This window comes from Monodelphis domestica, chromosome 1, assembly GCF_027887165.1.
Source record: "Monodelphis domestica isolate mMonDom1 chromosome 1, mMonDom1.pri, whole genome shotgun sequence".
Classification (NCBI taxonomy): Eukaryota; Metazoa; Chordata; class Mammalia; order Didelphimorphia; family Didelphidae; genus Monodelphis; species Monodelphis domestica.
This window is the reverse complement of record NC_077227.1, coordinates 470,313,774-470,339,313: the sequence shown is the minus strand read 5'-3', so window position 1 is coordinate 470,339,313 and position 25,540 is coordinate 470,313,774.

Here is a 25,540-nt window from a genome sequence, read left to right as displayed (position 1 = left end):
AATGATGGGGTAGGTGTTGGCAACTGGGATTAGGGCCTCAAGGAGATAGCACCAGAGCATCAACAAACCATGGGTAAAAGAAGGGCTGGGCAATAAGAAGCCCCGAGATGAATCCATCCTAACTGGCCATTCAATTAAGTAATCAAAAAACTTTTTAAGTATCTAGATGATACAGAAACTTTGCTAAGCAGTAGTGATAGAAAAGGAGATAAAAACAATCCATGCCTTCAAGAAGTTTACTATTTAATGGAGAAGAAACAAATATATACAAATTAAGTTATATTTGGATAAATAGGAAATAATTAACAGAGGGAAGGGGCTGGAATTAAGAGGGGTTAGGAAATACTTCCTGTAGGAATTGAGATTTTAGTTGGAATTGAAAGTAGGTAAGTAGTCAGAGTGGGGAAGGGAGAACATTCTAGGCATGGGGAACAGGCAGAGAGAATGTCATGAACAGAGATGGAGTGTTTTGTTCCTGGAAAAGCCAGGAGTCCAATGTTTCTTTTTAAAACTTTAAAAATTCTTTAATTAATTAACTTAGAATATTTTTCCATGGTTACATGATTTGTATTCTTTCCCTCCCCTCCTCCCTCCCCCCTCTTGTAGCCAATGAGCAATTCAACAGGGTTTTAAACTTATCATTGATAAAGACCTATTTTTATATCATTAATATTTGCAATAGAGTGATCAATTGGAATCAACAATCATATTGGCCTTGAACCATGTGATCAAGGAAATCTTTTTTTTCTTCTGTGGTTCTACTTCCACAGTTCTTTCTCTGAATATGGATAGTGTTCTTTCTCATAAGTCCTTCAGAATTGTCCTGGGAGGCGGAGTCAAGATGATGGCTTAGAAGCAGCAAAAGTTCAGACCTCTGAAAATCCTTCCTTACTGATCACAAACTGAATGCTCCTAGGGGACTAAAATTCAAACTTAACAACAGGACAGAGGCGGGGAACCAGACTTCTGGACTCAAATCAAAAGGTATGCCCCCCCAAAAGCCTGAATCTGACAACACTCAGTCTAAGGGGAAGGCAGAAGGAAGGTCCCAGGACCCCTCCCCCCAACACAGAGCACTGAGCCCCCAGCCGCAGCCGGAACCTCTGGGCAGGCAAAGGTGCTGGTTTGGAGGGTCTACCTTGTGAGCAGTGGGACACTGGGCTTGGAGCATCCAGCGCAGGTGGCGGGGAGGCAGCCAGGGAGAGACAGTGGAGCATGCAGCCCCGTGGCTGGGGCATTCCATCTGGCTCCAGTCTCACCAGATGTTTTTCACTCAGGGCACATCCAGACCAACCCAGTTGAACCTAATCCCATCAGGACTCCTCAGAGCTCATGGTGGCCAGGACCCCTCCCCCCTAGAGTGCAGGGCCTACCGCAAGTACAAGAACCTCGGGGCAGGCAAAGGCACTGGGGTACCTTGCCAACAGTGGAGAAGCAGCTGGAGAGAACTGGAGAGAGCCTGGGCAGCTCCAGCCTTCCAGGAGTCTTCAGCCTCAGAGCACATACAGCCCAACCCAGTTGAACTTAATCCAATCAAAAGCCTCCAGAGGACAGGGAAGCTAACATTCCTCTCCTAGAGACTCTTCCAAGAGATATGACAAAGCTCCAAGAGGGAAGACTGACAGCCCCAAAAGCAAAAAAAAAATGAGAGGAGCAAGAGCAGAGACAAATACAGGGAGCAAAGAAGGGATAAACTTGAGCAAACAACAGAAAACAAAGAAAGAAATTACAATAGACAGCTTCTGCACAGGTAATGAGCAAAGAGTGAAAAAACAGAAGGGGAGGGATCAGCAAAGGAAAAATCAGAAATCCCAGCAAATTGGATACAGGCTTTGGAAGAACTCAAAATGCAATTCAAAATACAATTAAGAGAGGCTGAAGAAAATTGGGAAAATAACTTAAAAACTAAGATAAATCATCTGGAAACGGAAAATAGTCTTGGAAGTCAAAACCAACCAGCTGGAAAATGAGGCAAAGGAGAAGAAAATGAGATGAAGAAGATGAAAGATGAGAAAAAGGAGATGAAAGACGAGGTAAAGAGGATGAAAGATGACCTCCAAAGAAAATCAGACCAAAAGGAAAAGGATGACCAAAAAGCCAAGGATGAAATCCAGGCTTTAAGAACCAGAATGAAACAACTAGAATTAAGTGACCTCACAAGGCAGCAGGACACTATAAAACAAAACCAAAGAATGAAAAAAATTGAGGAAAATATGAAGCATCTCATTCACAAAACAAAGGGTTTAGAAAATCGTTCAAGGAGAGACAATTTAAGAATCAATGGTCTACCAGAAGACCATAACAAAAGAAAAAGCCTGGACATAATACGATAGGGAATTATTAAAGAAAACAGCCCCAATATCCTAGAACAAGAGGGAAAAGTGGAGATTGAAAAAATCCACAGATCACCTCCTGTTCTTAATCCCCAACTGACAACACCCAGGAATGTTATAGCCAAATTCAAGAACTATCAGACCAAAGAAAAGATATTACAAGCTGCCAAGAAGAAGTCATTCAGATACCAAGGAACCACAGTGAGGATAACTCAGGATCTGGCTGCATCCACACTGAAAAACTGAAAGGCATGGAATACGATATTCTGGAAAGCAAGAGAACTAGGACTACAACTAAGAATCAACTACCCAGCAAAACTGACTATATTCTTACAGGGGAAAGTATGGTCATTCAACAAAATAAAAGAATTTCAAGAATTTGTAAAGAAAAGCCCAGTCCTGAACAGAAAATTTGATGTCCAAGCACAGAACTCAAGAGAATCGCCAAAAAGTAATTTAAAAAAAGAGGGAAAAAGAAAAACAAAACAAAACAAAAAACCAAACTTTTGTAAAGAGACTCAATAAGTTAAAATGATTTGTATCCCTATAAGAAAAGAGGTCATTGGTAACTCTTAAAAACTGTTGTTATTACCTGGGCAGCAAAAAGAAGTACACTTAGAGGGAACAGTGACAAACTGTATAGGATGCAAGGACAAGACATAAATAGATATATAGATATATGCATGCATTAATACATATACATGTGTATGCATATATATACACATACATATAACTAGAGCTTAAAAATAGGTTAATATCAAAAGAAATGGGAAGAGAAACAAATGGGGGTAAATTTATATGTCACAAAAAAGCTCATGGTGGGAGGGGGGAGAACATCAATACGCTGGAAGGGTAAAGAGGTCGGAGACAGGAAATACTCAACTTTTATGTGCTTTGAAATTGACTCAAAGCAGGAAAAACAATCCAAACTATTGGAGGCAGAGAATAGATTTGTGCCCTGTAGGGAAGTAGAAGGGTAACAAACGGACTGGTGGGCAGGGAAGCAGTACAAGGGAGGGAGGGAGTGGGGGGTTAATTTTAGAAGGACTACAGGGAAAATAAGGGGGGGATAAGAAGGGAGGGGGGTAGAAAGGGAAGTAAAATAAGGGTGGGAACTAGGGGGACTGGTTAAAAACAAACAGTGGTATAGAAGGAAATAGTGAAAGAAGAAAAGGCAGGAACAGGAGTAGAAATCAAAATGATGGGTAATACACAGCTAGTAATCAGAACTCTGAATGTGAATGGAATGAACAAGCGAATAGCAGAGTGGGTTAGAATACAAAACCCTACCAAATGCTGTCTACAAGAAATACACATGAGGAATGTAGACACGCATAGGGTGAAAGTAAGAGGGTGGAACCAAATCAATTAGGCATCAACCTTTAAAAAGAAGGCAGGAGTCACAATCATGATATCTAACAAAGCCAAAGTAAAAATAAATCTAGTTAAAAGAGATAGAGAAGGTAATTACATCCTGATAAAAGGCAGTATAGACAATGAGGAAATATCTGTGCTCAACATGTATGCACCAAATGTCATAGCATCCAAATTTCTGAAGGAGAAACTAGAGGAGCTCAAGGATGAAATAGACAGAAAAACTATACTAGTGGGAGATCGGAACCTTCCTCTATCCAAACTAGATAAATCAAACCAAAAAATAAATAAGAAAGAGGTGAGAGAAGCAAATGAAATCTTAGAAAAATTAGAGTTAGTAGACATGTGTAGAAAAATAAATAGGGACAAAAAGGAATACATCTTCTTTTCAGCAGCACATGGTACATTCACAAAAATTGACCATGTATTAGGGCACAAAAACATTGTAAACAAGTGCAAAAGGGCAGAAATAATAAATGCAACTTTCTCAGATCACAATGCAATGAAAATAATAATTAGTAAAGGTACATGGATAGATAAATCAAAAATTAATTGGAAAATAAACAATATGATTCTCCAAAACTGGCTAGTTAAAGAACAAATCATAGAAACAATAAATAACTTCATTGAAGAAAACGACAAAGGTGAGACATAGTTTCAAAACCTATGGGATTCAGCCAAAGCAGTACTCAGGGGGGAATTTATATCCTTGAGTTCATATATAAACATATTAAGAAGGGCAGAGGTCAATGAATTGGGCTTGCAAATTTAAACATTAAAAAGCAAACAAATTAAAAATCTTCAGATGAAGACTAAATTAGAGATCCTAAAATTCAAAGGAGAAATTAATAAAATTGAAAGTCAAAGAACTATTGTTTTAATCAATAAGACTAGAAGCTAGTACTTTGAAAAAACAAATAAAACAAAGTACTAGTCAGTCTAATTAAAAAAAGGAAAGAAATAAACCAAATTGACAATATCCAAAATGAAAAAAGAGACCTCACCTCTAATGAAGAAGAAATTAAAGCAATCATTAAAAACTACAATGCCCAATTATATGACAACAAATATGGCAATCTAGGTGATATGGATGACTACCTACAAAAATATAAATTGCCTAGAATAAAAGAGGAAGAAATAAATTACCTAAACAATCCCATATCAGAAAAAGAAATTGAACAAGCCATCAAAGAACTCCCTAAGAATAAATCCCCAGGTCCAGATGGATTCACAAATGAATTCTATCAAACATTCAAAGAACAACTAATCCCAATATTATGGAAACTGTTTGACAGAATAAGCAAAGAAGGAGTTCTATCAAATTCCTTTTACAGCACAAATATGGTACTGATTCCAAAGCCAGGCAGGTCAAAAACAGAGAAAGAAAACTAGAGACCAATCTCTTTAATGAATATAGATGCAAAAATCTTAAATAGGATACTAGCAAAAAGACTCCAGCAAATCATCACGAGGGTTATTCACTATGACCAGGCAGGATTCATACCAGAATGCAAGGATGGTTCAATATTAGGAAAACAATCCACATAATTGACCATATTAACAAGCAAACTGACAAAAATCACATGATTATCTCAATAGATGCAGAAAAAGCCTTTGATAAAATACAATACCCATTCCTATTGAAAACACTAGAAAGTATAGGAATAGAAGGGCCTTTCCTAAAAATAATAAACAGTATATATCTAAAATCATCAGAAAACATCATCTGTAATGGGGATAAACTAGAAGCCTTCCAAATAATATCAGGAGTAAAACAAGGATGCACATTATCACCTCTATTATTTAACATTGTACTAGAAACACTAGCAGTAACAATTATAGAAGAAAAAGAAATTGAAGGTATTAAAATTGGCAATGAGGAGACCAAACTATCACTCTTTGTGGATGATATGATGGTTTACTTAAGGAATCCTAGAGAATCAACCAAAAAGCTAGTCTAAATAATCAACAACTTTAGCAAAGTTGCAGGATATTTGTATAAACCCAGATAAGTCTTCAGCATGTTTATATATCTCTAACCCATTTCAGCAGCAAGAATTAGAAAGAGAAATACCATTTAAAATCACCCTAGACAATATAAAAAACTTAGGAATCTATCTGCCAAGACAAACACAGGAACTATATGAACACAACTACAAAACACTCTCCACACAGTTACAACTAGATCTAAACAATTGAAAAAACATTGATTGCTCATGGGTAGGACGAACTAACATTAAAAAAATGACAATCCTACCCAAATTAATTTACTTATTTAATGTCATACCCATTGAACTACCAAAACACTTCTTTACTGAATTAGAAAAAAAACAAAACTAAGTTCATTTGGAAGAACAAAAGATCAAGGATATCCAGGGAAATCATGAAAAAAAAAATTCAAAGGAAGGAGGACTTGCAGTCCCAGATCTCAAACTATACTATAAATCAGTGGTCATCAAAATAATTTGGTACTGGCTAAGAGACAGAAAGGAGGATCAGTGGAATAGACTTGGCGTAAATGACCTCAGCAAGTCAGTTTATGACCAACCCAAAGACCCCAGCTTTTGGAATAAAAATCCACTATTTGATAAAAACTGCTGGGAAAATTGGAAGAGAGTGTGGGAGAGATTAGGTTTGGATCAACACCTCACACCTTACACCAAGATAAATTCAGAATGGGTGAATGACTTGAACATAAAGAAGGAAACTATAAGTAAATTAGGTTAACACAGAATAGTATACATGTCAGACCTTTGGGAAGAGAAATATTTTAAAACCAAGCAAGAATTAGAAAGAGTCACAAAATGTAAAATAAATAATTTTGACTACATCAAATTAAAAAGGTTCTGTACAAACAAAACCAATGTAACCAAAATCAGAAGGGAAATAACAAACTAGGAAACAATCTTCATAACAAAAACCTTTGACAAAGGTCTAATTACTCAAATGTACAAAGAGCTAAATCAATTGTACAAAATATCAAGCCATTCTCCAATTGATAAATGGGCAAGGGACATGAATAGGCAGTTCTCAGCCAAAGAAATCAAACCCACTAATAAGCACGTGAAAAAAGAGTTCTAAATCTCTTATAATCAGAGATATGCAAATCAAAACAACTCTGAGGTATCACCTAACACCCAGCAGATTGATTCACATGACAGCAATGGAAAGTAATGAATGTTGGAGGGGATGTGGCAAAGTTGGGACATTAATGCATTGCTGGTGGAGTTGTGCATTGTCCCCAACCATTCTCAAGGGCAATTTGGAACTATGACCAAAGGGCGATAAAAGGCTGTCCTCCCTTTGATCCAGCCTTAGCATTGCTGGGTTTGTACCCTAAAGAGATAATAAGGAAAAAGACTTGTAGAAGAATATTCATAGCTGCACTCTCTGTGGTGGCCAAAAATTGGAAAATAAGGGGATGCTCTTCAATTGGAGAATGGCTGAACAAATTGTGGTATATGTTGGTGATGGAATCCTATTCTGCTCAAAGGAATAATAAAGTGGAAGTGTACAATTGATTTTGCTCTTTGTACATTTGAGTAATTAGACCTTTGTCAGAGGTTTTTGTTATGAAGATTGTTTCCCAGTTTGTTATTTCCCTTCTGATTTTGGTTACATTGGTTTTGTTTGTATATTTGTACATATCTGAAGTAGTCAAAATTATTTATTTTACATTTTGTGATTCTTTCTAACTCTTGCTTGGTTTTAAAATATTTCTCTTCCCAAAGGTCTGACATGTATAATATTCTGTGTTCACATGATTTACTTATAGTTTCCTTCTTTATGTTGAAGTCATTCACTCATTCTGAGTTTATCTTAGTGTAGGGTGTGAGGTGTTGATCTAAGCCTAATCTCTCCCACACTTTCCTCCAATTTTCCTAGCGGTTTTTATCAAATAGTGGATATTTGTCCCCAAAGCTAGGATCTTTGGGCTTGTCATAAACTGTCGTGCTGAGGTCACTTACTCCAATTCTATTCCACTGATACTCCCTTCTGTCTCTTAGCCAGTACCAAATTGTTTTGATGATCACCACTTTATAGTATAGTTTGAGATCTGGTACTACAAGGCCACCTTCCTTTCCGTTTTTTTTCATGATTTCCTTGGATATCCTTGATCTTTTGCTCTTCCAAATGAAATTTGTTATGATTTTTTCTAATTCAGTAAAAAAGTTTTTTGGTAGTTCGATGGGCATGGCACTAAATAAGTAAATAAGTTTGGGTAGGATTGTCATTTTCATTATGCTAGCTCTTCCTAACTATGGGCATTTAATGTTTTTCCAATTTTAGACCTATTTTTAATTGTGTGGAAAGTGTTTTGTGGTTGTACTCATATAGTTCCTGTGTTTGTCTCGGCAGATAGATTCCTAAGTATTTTATATTGTCTAGGGTGATTTTAAATGAAATTTCTCTTCCTAATTTTTGTTGCTGAAATAGGTTGGAGATATATAGAAATGCTCATGACTTATGTGGGTTTATTTTGTATCCTGCAACTTTGCTAAAGTTGTTGATTATTTCCACTAGCTTTTTAGTTGATTCTCTAGGATTCTTTAAGAAGACCATCATATCATCTGCCAAGAGTGATAGCTTGGCCTCTTCATTGCCTACTTTAATACCTTCAATTTATTTTCTTCTCTGATTACTACTGTTAGTGTTTCTAGTACAATTTAAATAATAGCGGTGATAATGGGCATCCTTGTTTCACTCCTGATCTTATTGGGAATGCATCCAGTTTATCCCCATTGCAGACGATGTTGGTTGATGGTTTTATAAAACACTGTTTATTATTTTTAGAAAAGCCCATCTATTCCCATATTTTCTAGTGTTTTCAATAGGAATGAGTGTTATATTTTGTCAAAGGCTTTTTAGGCATCTATTGAGATAATCTTTTGATTTTTGTTGGTTTCCTTGTTGATATGGTCAATTATGTGGATGATTTTCCTAATATTGAACCATCCTTACATTCCTGGATAAATCCCACCTGATCACAGTGAATAACCCTTGTGATGACTTGCTGGAGTCTTTTTGCAAGTATCCTATTTAAGATTTTTGAATCTATGTTCATTAACGAGATTGATCTATAGTTTTCTTTCTCTGTTTTTTACCTGCCTGGCTTTGGCATCAGTACCATATTTCTGTTATTAAAGGAATTTGGTAGAACTCCTTCTTTGCTTATTATGTCAAATATTTTGTATAGTATTTGGATTAGCTGTTCTTTGAATGTCTGATAGAATTCATTTGTGAATCCACCTTGTCCTGGGGATTTTTTCTTAGGGAATTCTTTGATGGTTTGTTCAATTTCTTTTTCTGGAATGTGATTATTTAAGAATTCTATTTCTTCTTCTGCTAATCTAGGCAATTTATATTTTTGTAAATATTCATCCATATCACCTAGGTTTCCATATTTATTGCCAGATAATACGGCAAAACAGTTTTTAATGGTTGCCTTAATTTCCTCTTCATTGGAGGTGAGGTCTCCCTTTTCATCAATGATACTGTTAATTTGTTTTTTTCTTTCCTTTTTTTATTAGATTGACCAGTACTTTCTCTATTTTATTTGTTTTTTTTCAAAGTACCAGCTTCTAGTATTATTTATTAAACCAATTGTTCTTTGACTTTCAATTTTATTAATTTATTGTTTGAATTTTTGGATCTCAAATTTAGTTTTCTTCTTGGGATTTTTAATTTGTTTGCTTTCAAGTTTTTTTTGATTTGCATGTACAATTCATTGACCTTTGCCCTCCTAATTTGTTAACATATGAACTCAAGGATATAAATTTCCCCTTGAGTACTGCTTTGGCTGCATCCCATAGATTTTGAAAGAATGTCTCGTCATTTTCATTTTCTTCAATGAAATTATTAATTGCTTCTATGATTTGTTCTCTAATAGATTTTGGAGAACCATATTATTTAATTTCCAATTGATTTTTGATTTGGCTCTCCATGTACCATTACTGACCATTAATTTTATTGCTGTATGATCCGAAAAGGTTGCATTTATTATTTCTGCTTTTCTGCATTTGTTTGCCATGTTTTTATGACCTACTACATGGTCAGTCTTTGTGAATATACCATTTGCTGCTGAAATGGTATATACTTTTTTGTCGCCATTTATTTTTCTCCATATATCTATTAACTCTAATTTTTCTAAGATTTCATTCACATCTTTTACTTCATTTTATTTATTTTTTGATTTAATTTATCTAAATTTGATAGTTGTAGGTTCTGGTCTCCCACTAGTATAGTTTTACTATCTATTTCCTCCTTCAAGTCCACTAGTTTCTCCTTTAGAAATTTGGATGCTATACCATTTGGAGTATACATGTTAATTACTGATTCTTCCTCATTATCTATAATCCCTTTTATCTGGATGTATTTACCTTCCCTATACCTTTTAATCAGATCTATTTTTACTTTGGCTTTGTCAGATATCATGATTGCAACTCCTGCCTTCTTTCTATCAGTTGAGGTCAATAGTTTTTGCCCCAACCTTTAATTCTAATCTTGTGAGTATCTACCCGCCTCAGGTGTGTTTTTTGTAGACAACATGTAGTAGGATTCTGGATTCTAATCCACTTTCCTTTTCTTCTACTTTTTATGGGTGAGTTCATCCCATTCATGTTCAAAGTTATGATTGTCACTTGTGAATTCCCTAGCATTTTAATATCCTCTCCTAGTTCTGGCCTTTCTTCTTTTGCTCTAACCTTTTAAACCAGTGGTTTACTTTGAATCAATCCCCCTAATCCCTTCCCTTAATATGCTTCCCTTTCTGGCCCCTCGCTTTTTGTTCCCCTCTTGTTTTTTTAGGGTCTCTTAAGTTCCCTCCTCCCTCTCTTTTCCTCCATTATTGTACTCCCTTCCTCCTACCCCCCCCTTAGTTTTCACTTCTCACTTACCCTGTAGGATAATATAGAATTCAAGATCCCAATGGATCTGGATGCTCTTCCCTCTCAGAACTGATTTCACTGAGAGTAAGGTTTAAGTATTACCGATTAGCACTCTCTTCCTCTCCTTCTTATAAAAATATTCTTCTCCTCCCCTTCTGATGTGTATCTTTGTGTGATAAAGGTTATCTTATTTATTTTATTTCTTCCCATATCTCTTGGTGCCATTTTCAATTCCCCCCTCCCTTTTTCTTTTTTTTTTTTGCGTATCATCTTATAGCCGTTAATATCCCAATCTCTTTATATGAATAATTATTCTAATTACTATAATAATGAATAGAATTTTTGAGAGTTTCAAATAACATTTCTTCCACATATTAATATATATATAATTTGATATAACTGTAGCCCTTAAAGAAGAGTTTGAATAAAAAAACCATACTTTTGCCCTTTCCCCTCTCTTTCTTATTTACCTTTTCATGTTCCTGTTGATCTTTATGTTTGGATATCAAACTTTCCATTTAGTTCTGGTCTTTTCTTTACAAATACTTGGGAATCTTCTATTTTGTTGAATGTCCATACTTTCCCCTGGAAGTATATAGTCAGTTTTGATGGATGGGTCATTCTTGGTTGAAGACCCAATTCTCTTGCCTTTCTGAATATACTGTTCCAGGCCTTGTGGTCTTTTAGTATGGAAGCTGCCAGGTCTTGTGTGATCCTGATTGGTGCTCCTTAGTATCTGAATTGTCTCTTTCAGGCTTCTTGTAGAATTTTCTCCTCAGCTTGAAAGCTATGGAATTTGGCAATTACATTCTTGGGAGTTGTCTTTTGAGGATTTAGTGTAGAGGGTGTTCTATGAACTCTTTCAATGTCTATTTTCTCCCTTTTTCAAGAACATCTGGGCAGTTTTCTTGGATGATTTCTTGTATTATGATGTCAAAATTTCTGTTTATTTCTGGCTTTTCAGGTAGACCAATGATTCTCAAATTGTCTCATCGTGATCTGTTTTCCTGATCTGTATCTTGTCAGTGAGATATTTTATGTTTTCTTCTATTTTGTCAGTCTTTTCAGTTTGCTTTATTAATTCTTGCTGTTTTGCAAGATCATTGATTTCCAGTTGCCCAATTCTGGTCCTTAAGCCCTGTATTCTGTTATAATCTTTTGGTTTTCTGCTTTAATCTTTTGATTTTCTTCTATAATCTTTTGAATTTCCTTTTTGGTTTTGTTCTATCATGCTTTTCATGGCTTCCAGCTGTTTTTCCAATTGGGAGTTCTTGTCTTTTAAACTGTTATTTTCTCTTTGAACTATTTCCCACTTTTCTTACAAAAAGGCTTCCATCTTTTTGATAAGCTCCAATTTAAATTCTTTAAGAGCTTGTGGACAATTTTTATTTTTTTTCGAAGGTTCTGACTTTGTTTGAACTTTCTCCTCTATTTCCTCTATAGCCTGGGTTTTTCCTCTGTAAAAATTTTCCAGGGTCATTGCCTTCTTTTAGTTTAGTTTTTTTTTTAGTGGAGGTAGGTTGTAGCTCTTGGGCACAATTTTCCATCACTATGGAGTTTTTTCCTTCCCCTTTTAGTCAGAAATCTGAGTGAGATGGGCAGGTTCTCTGTGTGTGGAGTTAAGGAGCAAGGATTTTGCCTGAGGAAAGGTCTGGAATCTCTATAGCTTCTGCTGTTTGCTGTCCTTTTCTGTGTTATCTTCCCATGAGCACCCACAGTCTGTGTTCTTCAACTTGCTGGGGTTTCAGATGTAGCTGCTCTCAGGGGTAGGTCTTTGGTGGTCTTAGTCAGCTCCCAATGACCTAGAGGTGTCCCCTTACTCACTCTAGAGTTGCTCCTCTCTCACTCACTGATTCTGGCAGGTGCTAGCTCTAACTCTGGCTCCATAGGTGGGGTGGGTGAGGGTAGATCAGCTCGTATTTTGGTGGGAGCTTTTTTACCCCATTACAGTGTGGAAATGCCCAAATCCCATGTACCTTCAATGCTGCGCCCTACTGTAGAGTCCCTTTGTTTTTATGAATTTGGGTTTTTTGGTCTATATCGGTGGTCTACATCTGTGGGTGCTGAGGAGAGGAAGAGTCCCATGTTTAGACTGCCACCTTGATGGTAAACAGTCTTTTAGCGCCCTTTGGGCGTAGTTTCTTGGATAATTTCTTCTAGTATGATGTCAAGGCTTCTGTTTTTTTCCAGATTTTCCAGAAACCAGTGATTCTCAAATTGTCTCTCCTACATCTGTTCTCCAGGTCCAATGTCTTCTCGATGACCTATTTCATATTTTCTTCTATTTTGTCATTCTTTTGACTTGATTTTATTAATTCTTGCTGTCTTGTGAGATCATTAGCTTCTACTTGCCCAATTCTAGTCTTTATTGACTGGTTTTGTTATTATGGGATTGCATAAGGGAAAGAGACAAGAGGGAAACATCTAAATATTTTAAGCTTGTTGATGGGCAATTGGAAAGGAAAGAGGGTAACAAAGGAGAAGGAAAAGTTCTTAATCTTATCTCCAAACTAATTTTCCTTAATTCTATCCTATAGGCTAATGTATCTAAGCTAAATATGTTAAGTTCTCCCTAAACAGAACCTCACAAACTGAGTCAAGTAAATGAGCCAAGATCCCAAAGGTAAAGTCCAAAGTAGGTCCAGAGGAGGAGTGATGGTTCTTCTTTTGTCTTCAGTCTAGCTGCCAATAGCCAGTTCAAGTAGTTTTTCTCTCTCAAGCTGGTATTTCACAAAGGGCCAGAAATCGTGTAGAAAGATGGAAATCACTGCTAACTTCCAAAGCTTTCCCCAGAAGTCTGGTTTCAGTTGGGACCACACAACCCCTTTAGAATCTTGACCAGCCTCCCATTTGATTCTGTGTCACATATCCCTGTCAATAAAATGCAGATCAAATGCAGTTTTTTGTTTTTTTGGTTTTTTTTTGCTTACTACATTTTTTGGCTGTGATCTTTTGATTTCCCTTTTTGGTTTGATCTATCTTGCTTTTCATGACTTCCAGCAGGTCAAATCAGGTTTCCAGTTCATTCATTATTTCATGTGATTTCCATGTTTCTTTTTCCACATAGGAGATTCTGTCTTTTAAACTGTTCTTTTCTTTTTTAACTAATTCCAACTTCTCTTGCCAAATTCCTTCTATTTTTCTTACTTGGTTATTTAATTCCCTTTTGAGTTCCTCGAGAGCTTGTGACCTATTTCTATTTTTTGGAAAGTTTGGATGTGTTTGCTTGTTTGTCACTCTCTGCTGTTGCCTCTGTAGTCTATAATTTTTCTCCGTAGAAGTTATCCAGGGTTAGATGCTTTTTATTATTTTTTTTTTGGTAGTTTTATATTGTAGTTCTTGGGGATTGGTGGCCATTTCTGTGTTAGTTTTTTCTGATTAAGAAGGGCAGGCAGAGCTACAGAGCGATTTTTGTCCTGATGCTATTTTTCAATCTCCACCTTGAAACAATATTGTCTATGGGTAGTCTCTCTCTGCTCTATCTCTGTGCCCAAGCTCCAGGTTCAAAGTCTTGGTGCCCTTAGGAGTAATTCTATGGTTCACTCAGTCTTCCCCCCTCAAGGACCTAGAGATTGCCCTGCACTTGCTCTGCCTCTGGAATTGTAGTTGGAGTGGGGGAAGAGTGATCATCTCATACTTTGGTAGGTGTAATTTTACCCCCTTATAGCATGGAAATGCCCAAATCCTGCCTACTTTCAAGGCTGTCCCCAACAACGGAGCCTCTTCACTTGTCTGTTTTTAATTTCTGTCCTTTTGAGGCACTTTATATTTGTCAGTTGTGAGGGGAAGAAGGCCCTTGCTTCTACTCTGTAGCCATCTTAACCCAGACGTCCTTGATATAGGATTGCTTACAGCAGATCATGAACTCAGACCTCAACCAAGTACAGCAGAATGGGTCAGGAGTACTGAGGGAGAAATCTAACCTGCAAAACTGGCTGACTTACTCCCCAGAGCTTCCATCAAGAGCAGTAACATCAGGTTAACTAGAGGAAATTGCTAAAAAAACGAGTAAGCAAAAAAACAAAAACAGTAAAGTGTTATAATGATGACAGGGATACCAAGGCACAAGTCCAGAAGAGAATGATTCCAAAGCACCTACAAGAGAAGCAAAAATTTCAAATAAAAAGAGTTGCCTAAAAGATGAATTAGAATTCCAAGAAGAAATGCTATGAGTTTTTTTTTAAATAATATTTTATTTAATCATTTCCAAGTATTATTCATTAAAGACAAAGATCATTTTCTTTTCCTCCCCCCACCCCCCATAGCCGACGCATGATTCCACTGGGTGTCACATGTGTTCTTGATTCAAATCCATTTCTATGTTGTCAATATTTGCATTAGAGTTTCGTTTAAAGTCTCTCCTCTGTCATGTCCCCTCAACCGCTGTAGTCAGGCAGTTGTTTTTCCTCTGTGTTTCCACTCCCATAGTTTATCCTTTGCTTATGCATAGTGTTTTTTCTCCTAGATCCCTGCAGATTGTTCAGGGACATTACACCACCACCAATGGAGAAGTCCATTACATTTGATTATACCACAGTGTATTGGTCTCTGTGTACAATGTTCTCCTGGTTCTGCTCCTCTCGCTCTGCATCCCTTCCTGGAGGTTGTTCCATTCTCCATGGAATTCCTCCACTTTATTATTCCTTTTAGCACAATAGTATTCCATCACCAACATATACCACAATTTGCTCAGCCATTCCCCAATTGATGGTCATCCCCTCTTTTTCCAGTTTTTGGCCACCACAAAGAGCGCAACTATGAATATTTTTGTACAAGTCTTTTTGTCCATTGTCTCTTTGGGGTACAGACCCAGCAGTGCTATGGCTGGATCAAAGGGTAGATATTCTTTTGTCGCCCTTTGGGCATAGTTCCAAATTGCCCTTGAGAATGGTTGGATCAATTCACAACTCCACCAGCAATGAATTAATGTCCCTACTTTTCCACATCCCCTCCAGCATTCATTACTTTCCTTTGCTTTCATGCTAGCCAGTCTGCTTGGTATGAGGTGATACCTCAGAATTGTTTTGATTTGCATCTCTCTGATTATAAGAGATTTAGAACACTTCTTCATGTGCTTATTAATAGTTTTGATTTCTTTATCTGAGAACTGCCTATCCATATCCCTTGCCCATTTATCAATTGGAGAATGGCTTGATTTTTTGTACAATTGATTTAGCTCTTTATAAATTTGAGTAATTAAACCTTTGTCAGAGGTTTCTATGAAGATTTTTTCCCAATTTGTTGTTTCCCTTCTGATTTTAGTTACATTGGTTTTGTTTGTACAAAAGCTTTTTAATTTGATGTAGTCAAAATTATTTATTTTACATTTTGTGATTTTTTCTATGTCTTGCTTTGTTTTAAAGCCTTTCCCCTCCCAAAGGTCTGACATGTATACTATTCTGTGTTTACCCAATTTACTTATGGTTTCCTTCTTTATGTTATGTCGTTCACCCATTTTGAATTTATCTTGGTGTAGGGTGTGAGGTGTTGATCTATTCCTAATCTCTCCCATACTGTCTTCCAATTTTCCCAGCAGTTTTTATCGAATAGTGGATTTTTGTCCCAAAAGCTGGGATCTTTGGGTTTATTGTATACTGTCTTGCTGAAGTCGCTTTCCCCCAGTCTATTCCACTGATCTTCCTTTCTGTTTCTTAGCCAGTACCAAATTCTTTTAATGACTGCTGCTTTGTAATATAGTTTAAGATCTGGGACTGCAAGGCCCCCATCATATGTGTTTTTTTTTTCATTATTTCCCTGGATATCCTTGATTTTTTGTTATTCCAAATGAATTTTGTTATGGTTTTTTCTAAATCAGTAAAGAAATATTTTGGGAGTTCAATGGGTATGGCACTAAATAGATAAATAAGTTTGGGTAGGATGGTCATTTTTATTATACTGGCTCATCCTACCCATGAACAGTTAATGTTTTTCCAATTGTTCAAGTCTAGTTTTAGTTGTGTGGAGAGTGTTTTGTAGTTGTGTTCATATAGTTCCTGTGTTTGTCTCGGGAGATAGATTCCTAGGTATTTTATTTTGTCTAAGGTGATTTTGAATGGGATTTCTCTTTCTAGTTTTTGCTGCTGAGCTGTGTTGGAGATATATAGAAAAGCTGATGATTTATGTGGGTTTATTTTGTATCCTGCAACTTTGCTAAAGTTGTTGATTATTTCAATTAGCTTTTTGGTTGAATCTCTAGGATTCTTTAAGTAGACCATCATGTCATCTGCAAAGAATGATAACTTGGTCTCCTCCTTGCCTATTTTGATGCCTTCAATTTCTTTTTCTTCTCTAATTGCTACTGCTAGTGTTTCTAGTACAATGTCAAATATTAGAGGTGATAATGGGCATCCTTGTTTCACTCCTGATCTTATTGGGAATGCATCTAGTTTATCCCCATTGCAGATGATATTAGCTGATGGTTTTAGATATATACTGTTTATTATTTTTAGGAACGACCCTTCTATTCCTATGTTTTCTAGTGTTTTTAATAGGAATCGGTGTTGTATTTTATCAAAGGCTTTTTCTGCATCTATTGAGATAATCATGTGATTCTTGTTGGTTTGCTTGTTGATGTGGTCAATTATGTGGATGGTTTTCCTAATATTGAACCAGCCTTGCATCCCTGGTATAAATCCTACTTGATCATGGTGGATGATCCTTCTGATCACTTGCTGGAGTCTTTTTGCTAGTATCCTATTTAAGATTTTTGCATCTATATTCATTAGGGAGATTGGTCTATAGTTTTCTTTCTCTGTTTTTGACCTGCCTGGTTTTGGAATCAGTACCATGTTTGTGTCATAAAAGGAGTTTGGTAGAACTCCCTCTTTGCTTATTATGTCAAATAGTTTGTATAGTATTGGGATTAACTGTTCTCTGAATGTTTGATAGAATTCACTTGTGAATCCATCAGGCCCTGGGGATTTTTTCTTAGGAAGTTCTTTGATAGCTTGTTGGATTTCATATTCTGATATGGGATTATTTAAGAATTCTATTTCCTCTTCTGTTAGTCTAGGCAATTTGTATTTTTGTATATATTCCTCCATATCACCTATATTGGTGTATTTATTGCCATATAATTGGGCAAAGTAATTTCTAACAATTGCCTTAATTTCCTCTTCATTGGAGGTGCTGTCCCCCTTTTCATCTTTGATTCTATTAATTTGCTTTTCTTCCTTCCTTTTTTAAATTAGATTGACCAGTACTTTGTCTATTTTGTTTGTTTTTTCAAAGTACCAGCTTCTTGTCTTATTTATTAAATCAATAGTTCTATCACTTTTGATTTTATTAATTTCTCCCTTAATTTTTAGGATTTCTAGTTTGGTTTTCTGCTGGGGGTTTTTAATTTGATCGCTTTCGAGTTTTTTTATTTGCATTTCCAATTGATCGACTTCTGCTCTCCCTAGTTTGTTGATATATGCACTCAGGGATATGAATTTACCTCTGATTACCACTTTGGCTGCATCCCAAATGGTTTGAAAGGATGTCTCACCATTGTCATTTTCCTCAATAAAATTATTAATGGTTTCTATGATTTCTTCTCTAACTAAATGATTTTCGAGTATCATATTCTTTAATTTCCAATTAGTTTTTGATTTGGTTTTCCATGTACCTTTACTGATCATTATTTTTATTGTCTTGTCATCTGAGAAGGCTGCATTCATTATTTCTGCTTTTCTGCATTTGTGTGCTATGTTTCTGTGACCTAATGTATGGTCAATTTTTGTGAATGTGCCATGTGGTGCTGAGAAGAAGGTGTATTCCTTTTTATCCCTATTTATTTTTCTCCATATGTCTCTTAATTCTAATTTTTCTAAGATTTCATTCACTTCTTTCACCTCTTTCTTATTTATTTTTTGGTTTGATTTATCTAAATTTGATAATGGTTGGTTTAAGTCTCCCACTAATATGGTTTTACTGTCTATTTCTTCCTTCAATTCTCCTAGTTTCTCCATTAGAAATTTGGGTGCTATATTATTTGGTGCATACATGTTGATTAGTGATATTTCCTCATTATCTAAAGTCCCTTTTAACAAAATATAATTACCTTCCCTGTCCCTTTTGATCAGGTCTATTTTTGCTTTGGCTTTATCAGATATCATGATTACCACTCCTGCCTTCTATCTGTCAGTTGAGGCCCAGAAGGTCTTACTCCATCCTTTAATTCTGACCTTGTGGGTGTCTACCTGCCTCATGTGTGTATCTTGAAGACAACATATGGTAGGGTTTTGGATTCTAATCCATTCTGCTATTTGTCTACATTTTATGGGTGAGTTCATCCCATTCACGTTCAAGGTTATGACTGTCAGTTGTGGACTCCCTGGCATTTTGATAACCTTCCCTAATTCTAACCTTTTTTCCTTCGGCTCTACCTTTTAGTCCAGTGATTTACTTTGTATCAGCCCCCCTTATCCCCTCCCTTGATATGTTTCCCTTTTTAGTCCCTCCCCTTTAGTTCCCTTTCCCTCCCCCCTCTCTTTCCCTCCCCTTTTGTTTTCCCTCTCCCCTTACCCCCTTGGTTTTCCCTTCTCCCTACCCTTGTTGGGTAAGATAGAATTCAAGATCCCAATGGATCTGGATGTTTTTCCCTCTCAGAGTTGATTTCTCTGAGAGTAAGGTTTAAGTAAAAACTCTCTTCCTCTCCTGCTTAAAGGAGTTTTCTTCCCCTCCCCTTCCCATGTGAATCTTTGTGTGAGAATGATTATTCTATTTGGTCTTTCTTTTCCCCCTATTTACACATTACATTTTCCCCACCTGTTAGTATACATAGATTGATATAAATGTAGTCCTTATAGAAGAGAGTTTGAGTAAAAGGAGAAGATAACATTTTTCTCCTTTTCCCTTTCCTTCATATTTACCTTTTCAGGTATTCCATGCTCTTTGATTTTTGATATCGAACTTTCCACAAAGCTCTGGTCTTTTCATTGCAAAAAGTTGGAAATCTTCTATTTTGTTGAATGCCCATACTTTCACTTGGAAGTATATAGTCAGTTTTGCTGGATAGCTGATTCTTGGTTGAAGACCCAGCTCTCTTGCCTTTCTGAAGATCATGTTCCATGCCTTACAATCATTCAGAGTGGAACTTGCAAGGTCTTGTGTGACCCTAATTGGCATTCCTTTATATCTAAATTGTCTTTTTCTGGCTTCTTGCAGGATTTTTTTTTTTTGTTTGAGAGTTTTAGAATTTGGCAATTACATTCCTGGGAGTTGTCTTTTGGGGGTTTAGTGTAGAGGGTGTTCTATGAGCTCTGTCAGTGGCTGTATTGCCCCCTTGTCCTAGAATCTCTGGGCAATTTTCTTTGATTATCTCTTGTATTACGATGTCGAGTTTGCTGTTTATTTCTGGCTTTTCTGGAAGTCCAATTATTCTTAAATTATCTCTTCTCCCTCTATTTTCTAAATCTGTCATTTTGTCAGTGAGATATTTTATGTTCTCTTCTAATTTCTTGGTCTTTTGGCTTTGCTTTATTAGTTCTTGCTTTAAAGCCTGGTTTTCCTTTTCACTTTGGTCAAACTGGTTTTGTAGATGCATAAATTTCTTTTGCATTATTTCCCACTTTTCCTCCCAGAAGGCTTCCATCTTTTTGATCATTTCAGATTCAAATTCTTCATGGGTTTGTGGAGAGTTTCCATTTCCTTTGGAAGGTTTCGGAGCATTTGCTTGTGTTTCCTCTTCTATCTCCTCTGTGTTTTGTATATTTGCTCCATAAAATGTGTCCAAAGTCGCCCCCTTCTTCTTGTTTTTTTTTTTTTAATTTTGGGACTTTTGTGCTTCTGTGGAGTTTGCCATCTCTATCTGAGTGGGGGCGGGGATTAGCTTTTCTTATCTCTGTCTGGTGTTCAGAAGTTTTAGCCCTAGGCAGATTGTCCATTCTATTCAGTTGTTGTTCAGTGTTCCCGGGAAGCCAGGAGTTGCTGGTGTGTCCCTTTTACTGCCCTCCTCTCCTCGGCACCCTCCTGATGCTTCTCCGTTGCCTTACTTCCACAGTCTAAGCCTAGCTTGGCCCTTGTTCCTGTGCCTTAGCTGGCCAGCGCCTGCACTCTGTGGGGGGAGGGGCCGCGGCTTCCTGGAGCTCCAAGGGCTCCTAATGAGATTAGCTTTCCCTGGGTTGAATTTAGTATGCCTTGAGGCAGGGACTTTTTTTGTGAGACTCCTATGGAAGGATCCAGCCAGTGGATTACAAGTTTCCCCCTCTCTCTCTGTTTCCCTGCTGTCTGGGTGCCCCCTCAACTGGGTTAGGTTGTTTTCAGAATGTGGCCTTCAGAATAGCCGACTCCTGTGGCCCTTTTGCCAGTCCTGAGGGTTGCTGTTGTTTCAGAAGACCCTGCTCTCTGAGGGAGAGGGGCCTCGACTTCCCTGGGCTCAGGGCGAGGGCTCCTGATAAGAAGATTAGCTTTCCCTGGGTTGAACTGAGATTCGGATGGAAGGTTCCAGCCAGGGGGTTATGAGCTCCCCCCTCTCTCTCTGTTTCCCTGATGTCTGTGTGCCCCCTCGACTGGGTCAGGTTGTTTTCAGGGTGCGGCCTTCAGAATAGCTGGCCCTGGGGTCCTTTTGTCAGCCCTGCGGGTTACTGTTGTTTCTGAAGACCCTGCCCTCTGAGGGGGAGGGGCCGTGGCTTCCTGGAGCTCTGGGCGAGGGCTCCTGATAAGATTAGCTTTCCCTGGGTTGAATTGAGTGTGCCCTGAGGCAGGGACTTGAGACTTGGATGGAGGGATCCAGCCAGGGGGTTACAAGCTCCCCCCGTCTCTCTGTTTCCGTGCTGTCTGGGTGCCCCCTCCACTGGGTTAGGTTGTTTTCAGGAAGCAGCCTTCAGAATAGCAGGCCATGGGGCTCTGAGGTTGCCTCTGCTGCCTCGGACTTGGTGCTCTGGGTTGGGGGGGATGGGTCCTAGGACCTTCCTTCTGCCTGCCCCTTAGGTCCGAGTGGTCTCGGGTTCTGACTTTTGGGGTGGGGTGTACTTTTTGATCCAGGTCCAGGTCAGGAGGAGGACTCCCGGGGTCTATGCTGTTGATCGTTTTGAATTTTGGTGTCCTAGGAGCATTCGGTTTGAGATCGGTAAGGAAGGGTTTCAGGAGATCTGAACTTTAGCTTTCTCTAAGCCACCAACTTGACTGGAACTTGCTATGAGTTTTTAAAATGAATTAAAATGGTATAACAAATGAAATAGCAGAGAGAAAAAACAGTTGGAAAAAAGCAACAATAGTTATGAAAGGAAAATAATTGCTTAGAATAGGAGCTGCAAAATCTTACTCCAGTAAGACTTCCTGAAAATTAGAATGGTTAAAAGAGAAATTAATAACTCCAAAAGACAACAAAACATATTGAAAAATGCAAAGATTTAAAAGAAGAAGAAAATTTGATGTACTTCATATAAAGAAATGATCAAGGAATGTGAAAACAAACAAATGAAAGAGAATTAATTCAAGAATCACTGGACAATAAATAAATTTTTTTCTGGTGAAAAAAAAAAAGAATCAGTGGACTGTAATCCATGACCACAAAAAGAGTCTGGATATCCTATTTCAAGAAATCATGAAAGACAACTGCCCAAATCTCTTTGAAATATAAGAAAATAGAAAAAATCTACCAGTTACTTCCTAAAAGAAACCCTAAAATGCAAATGTAAATTGACAGAAAAGGTCTTAAATATGTGAAAATATTTATAAGATCTCTTGTGGCAAAGAATTGGGGAACTAAGAGGATATCTATCAATTGGGGAATGGTTTTTGTTGTAAGTGTAAATTATTGTATATAAATGAAGTAAGAATAATATTAATTAATAAGAAATTAACTAGATGGTTTTGCAAAGTCATGTGGAATAATGCAGTGTTAAGTGAGAGAATCAGGAGAATAATTTATATTAAAATATCAATATTATAAAATCAAATAATTTTGAAAGATAATAATACTAATTCAATTATCAGTCATGATGTTCACAGAGAGGTGAATATATAAAATGAGACACACATTTTTGGACCTGGATAGTATGGAAATTTATTTTCCATGACTATTCTTATTCACTACAAGGATTTTCTTTTTTTTTCTTTTTTAAGTTGTGGGGAGAAATATAAGTAAGGTGGGAATACACAATAATTTTAAAAATAACAAACATTTTTCCATGTTATCGTTGAATAAATTTCTTTTTTTCTAGATGGTGTACAAGCATGCCATTTTATTCCAATTCCAAGCTAGAACCATAGAGCCAAGTTGCTTAAGGGTATGGTCTGGAACAATACATTATCTCATTTGATCCTTCCAACACTCTGAGGTAGATGTAGTCTTATATATGAGGAAACTGAAGTTTAGATAAATTAATTAAACAACTAGTATCTGAGGAGAGGTTTAAACCCAAGTCTTCCTCATTCTCAATTTCCTGCATTCTAATCAATATAACACATCACCTCCCTCTGCAATATTATATCTAGACAGGATATAAGAACATAATATAATGTTAGACCATTGGAATACAAGGTCATGGCATTTAGAGATAGAAGGGATTTTAAGGATCATCTGTTTTAATCTCTCAGTTTTAGAGACAAAGGAATTGGGTATCCAAGAAGGCAAGTGATTTCCCTAAAGTTAAATGATTGTTGGAGCCAGAATTTGAACCCACATTGTTTGACTCTCACTCTGTTGTTCTTTGTACTAGAATACTTTGTACTAGACATTTTTGCCATAGACATAACTGCCGTCCTGCTATGGCCAAGGCCTCCATTAGCTTTCCTCTGCGACCTTTCGCCTCCAGACATCAATGGGTCTCGTCCTGGCAGAAGCTGGGCTTTGCAGCCTTGGGGTTTGATTGGGAATTCATGTTATGCTTCTTTTTTTTTATTAAAACATAAAATTTTATTTATTTATTTTTAATAATATTTCATTTGATCATTTCTAAGCATTATTCATTAAAGACAAAAATCATTTTCTTTTCCTCCCCTCCCACCCCCCATAGCCGACGTGTGATTCCACTGGGTATCACATGAGTTCTTGATTCAAACCCATTGCCATGTTGTTAGTATTTGCATTAGAGTGTTCCTTTAGAGTCTCTCCTCTGTCATGTCCTCTCAACCACTGTAGTCAGGCAGTTGTTTTTCCTCGGTGTTTCTACTCCCACAGTTTGTCCTCTGCTTATGAATAGTGTTTTTCTCCTAGATCCCTGCAGATTGTTCAGGGACATTACACCTCCACTAATGGAGAAGTCCATTACGTTCGATTATACCACAGTGTATTAGTCTCTGTGTACAATGTTCTCCTGGTTCTGCTCCTCTCGCTCTGCATCACTTCCTGGAGGTCTTTCCAGTCTCCAGCTCCGAGGGCTCCTGATAGGATTAACTTCCCCTGTGTTGTATTGAGTGTGTTTTAAAGCAGGGACCTTCCCTGAGATGGAAGGATCCAGCCAGGGGGCTACAGGCTCCCCTCTGTCTCTCTCTGTTTCCTGGCTGTCTGGGTGCCCCTGAGACTGGCTCAGGTTGTTTTCAGGATGTGGCCTTCTGAATAGCTGGCCCTGAGGGTTACTGTTGTTTTAGAAGAGCCTGCACTCTGAAGGGGGAAGGGCTGTGGCTTCCAGGAGCCCCAAGGGCTCCTGATAGGATTAACTTCCCCTGAGTTGGATTGGGTGTGTCTTAAAGCAGGGACCTTCCCTGAGACTCTGAGGGAAGGATCCAGCCAGGGGGCTATAGGCTCCCCTCTGTCTCTCTCTGTTTCCCTGCTGTCTGGGTGCCCCCACGACTGGATCAGGTTTTTTCAGGGTGTGGCCTTCAAAATAGCCGACCCTGGGGTCCTTTTGCTGACTCTTAGGTTCCCGCTGCTGAGCAGCTCTCTGGGTTGTGGGGGATGGGTCCTGGGACCTTCCTTCTGCCTATCCCTTAGATCCAAGTGATCTCGAGTTCTGGCTTTTGGGGGGCCATACCTTTTGATCCAGGTCCAGGAGGAGGGTTCCCGGGATCTATCCTGTTGTTTGTTTTGAATTTCTGTGTCCTAGGAGCATACAGTTTGAGATCAGTAATGAAGGGGTTTCCGGAGATCTGAACTTTAGCTCTCTCTAAGCCGCCATCTTGACTGGAACTCTCATATTATGCTTCTAAAAGAAAATGAACTTATTGAAACACCTTAAGTCAAAGACAGGGCAGATAATAATTATAAAATAATAGACATTTAAAAAAAAAGTCAGTCTCATGCCTGACTAAACAATATAGATCAAAGTATATATAACTGGGAAGATCTTCTGGAGATTAAGATTCTTCTATCTCCTCATCTCTTCCATTGGTTTATGGAAAAAGAGTTCCTCGAACTTACTGAATCACTTCAACATTCACTTTCTCCTCCTATCTGAGATCTGAACCCATTTTGTGATGAGAGCATGGCAGGTTTAATATCTGTGTTCATTTTGTAATATGCTATTTCGTCATTCCCTTGAATCCTGTGGAAGAGAAAGTAAATGTTCTCTCATTATCTGCCCTCAAAAAAGTAATCCTTTCTGGGAAGTTGCTGAGGCAGCTCTCTTCCTTTGAAGTTGTCTGATGAAGGTGAAGCTCCTCCTTTGAATCTTTATTATATATGTTTATAATGTTAGCCAAGCTATTTGAAGGAAAAAAAGCCATGGTTAGTTTCTAGTTATCCTCTCTAAAGGAGAACAGAGGCATGAATAATACAAAAAACAAACAGACCCATTGGATAATCCATGTTTATCTCATTTTATAAAATGTTTACATATGCCATAAGCATACTCCAACCTTTCTGTTTGATCCTCATCCTTTACTAGTGTGGCCCTGGGATCTGCTTCATAATGTAATGATTATGATTTACCACCGTGACAATCTACATGACTAATCCATCAAGAACAATGTCAAACTCCACCTCCTTGAAGCTGTCTTCAGTGAATCCGGCCCATCACTGTCTCTCCCCTCTTTGAATTTCATACTGCACCGTACTCTCTGGTACTGCATGTGTGTATA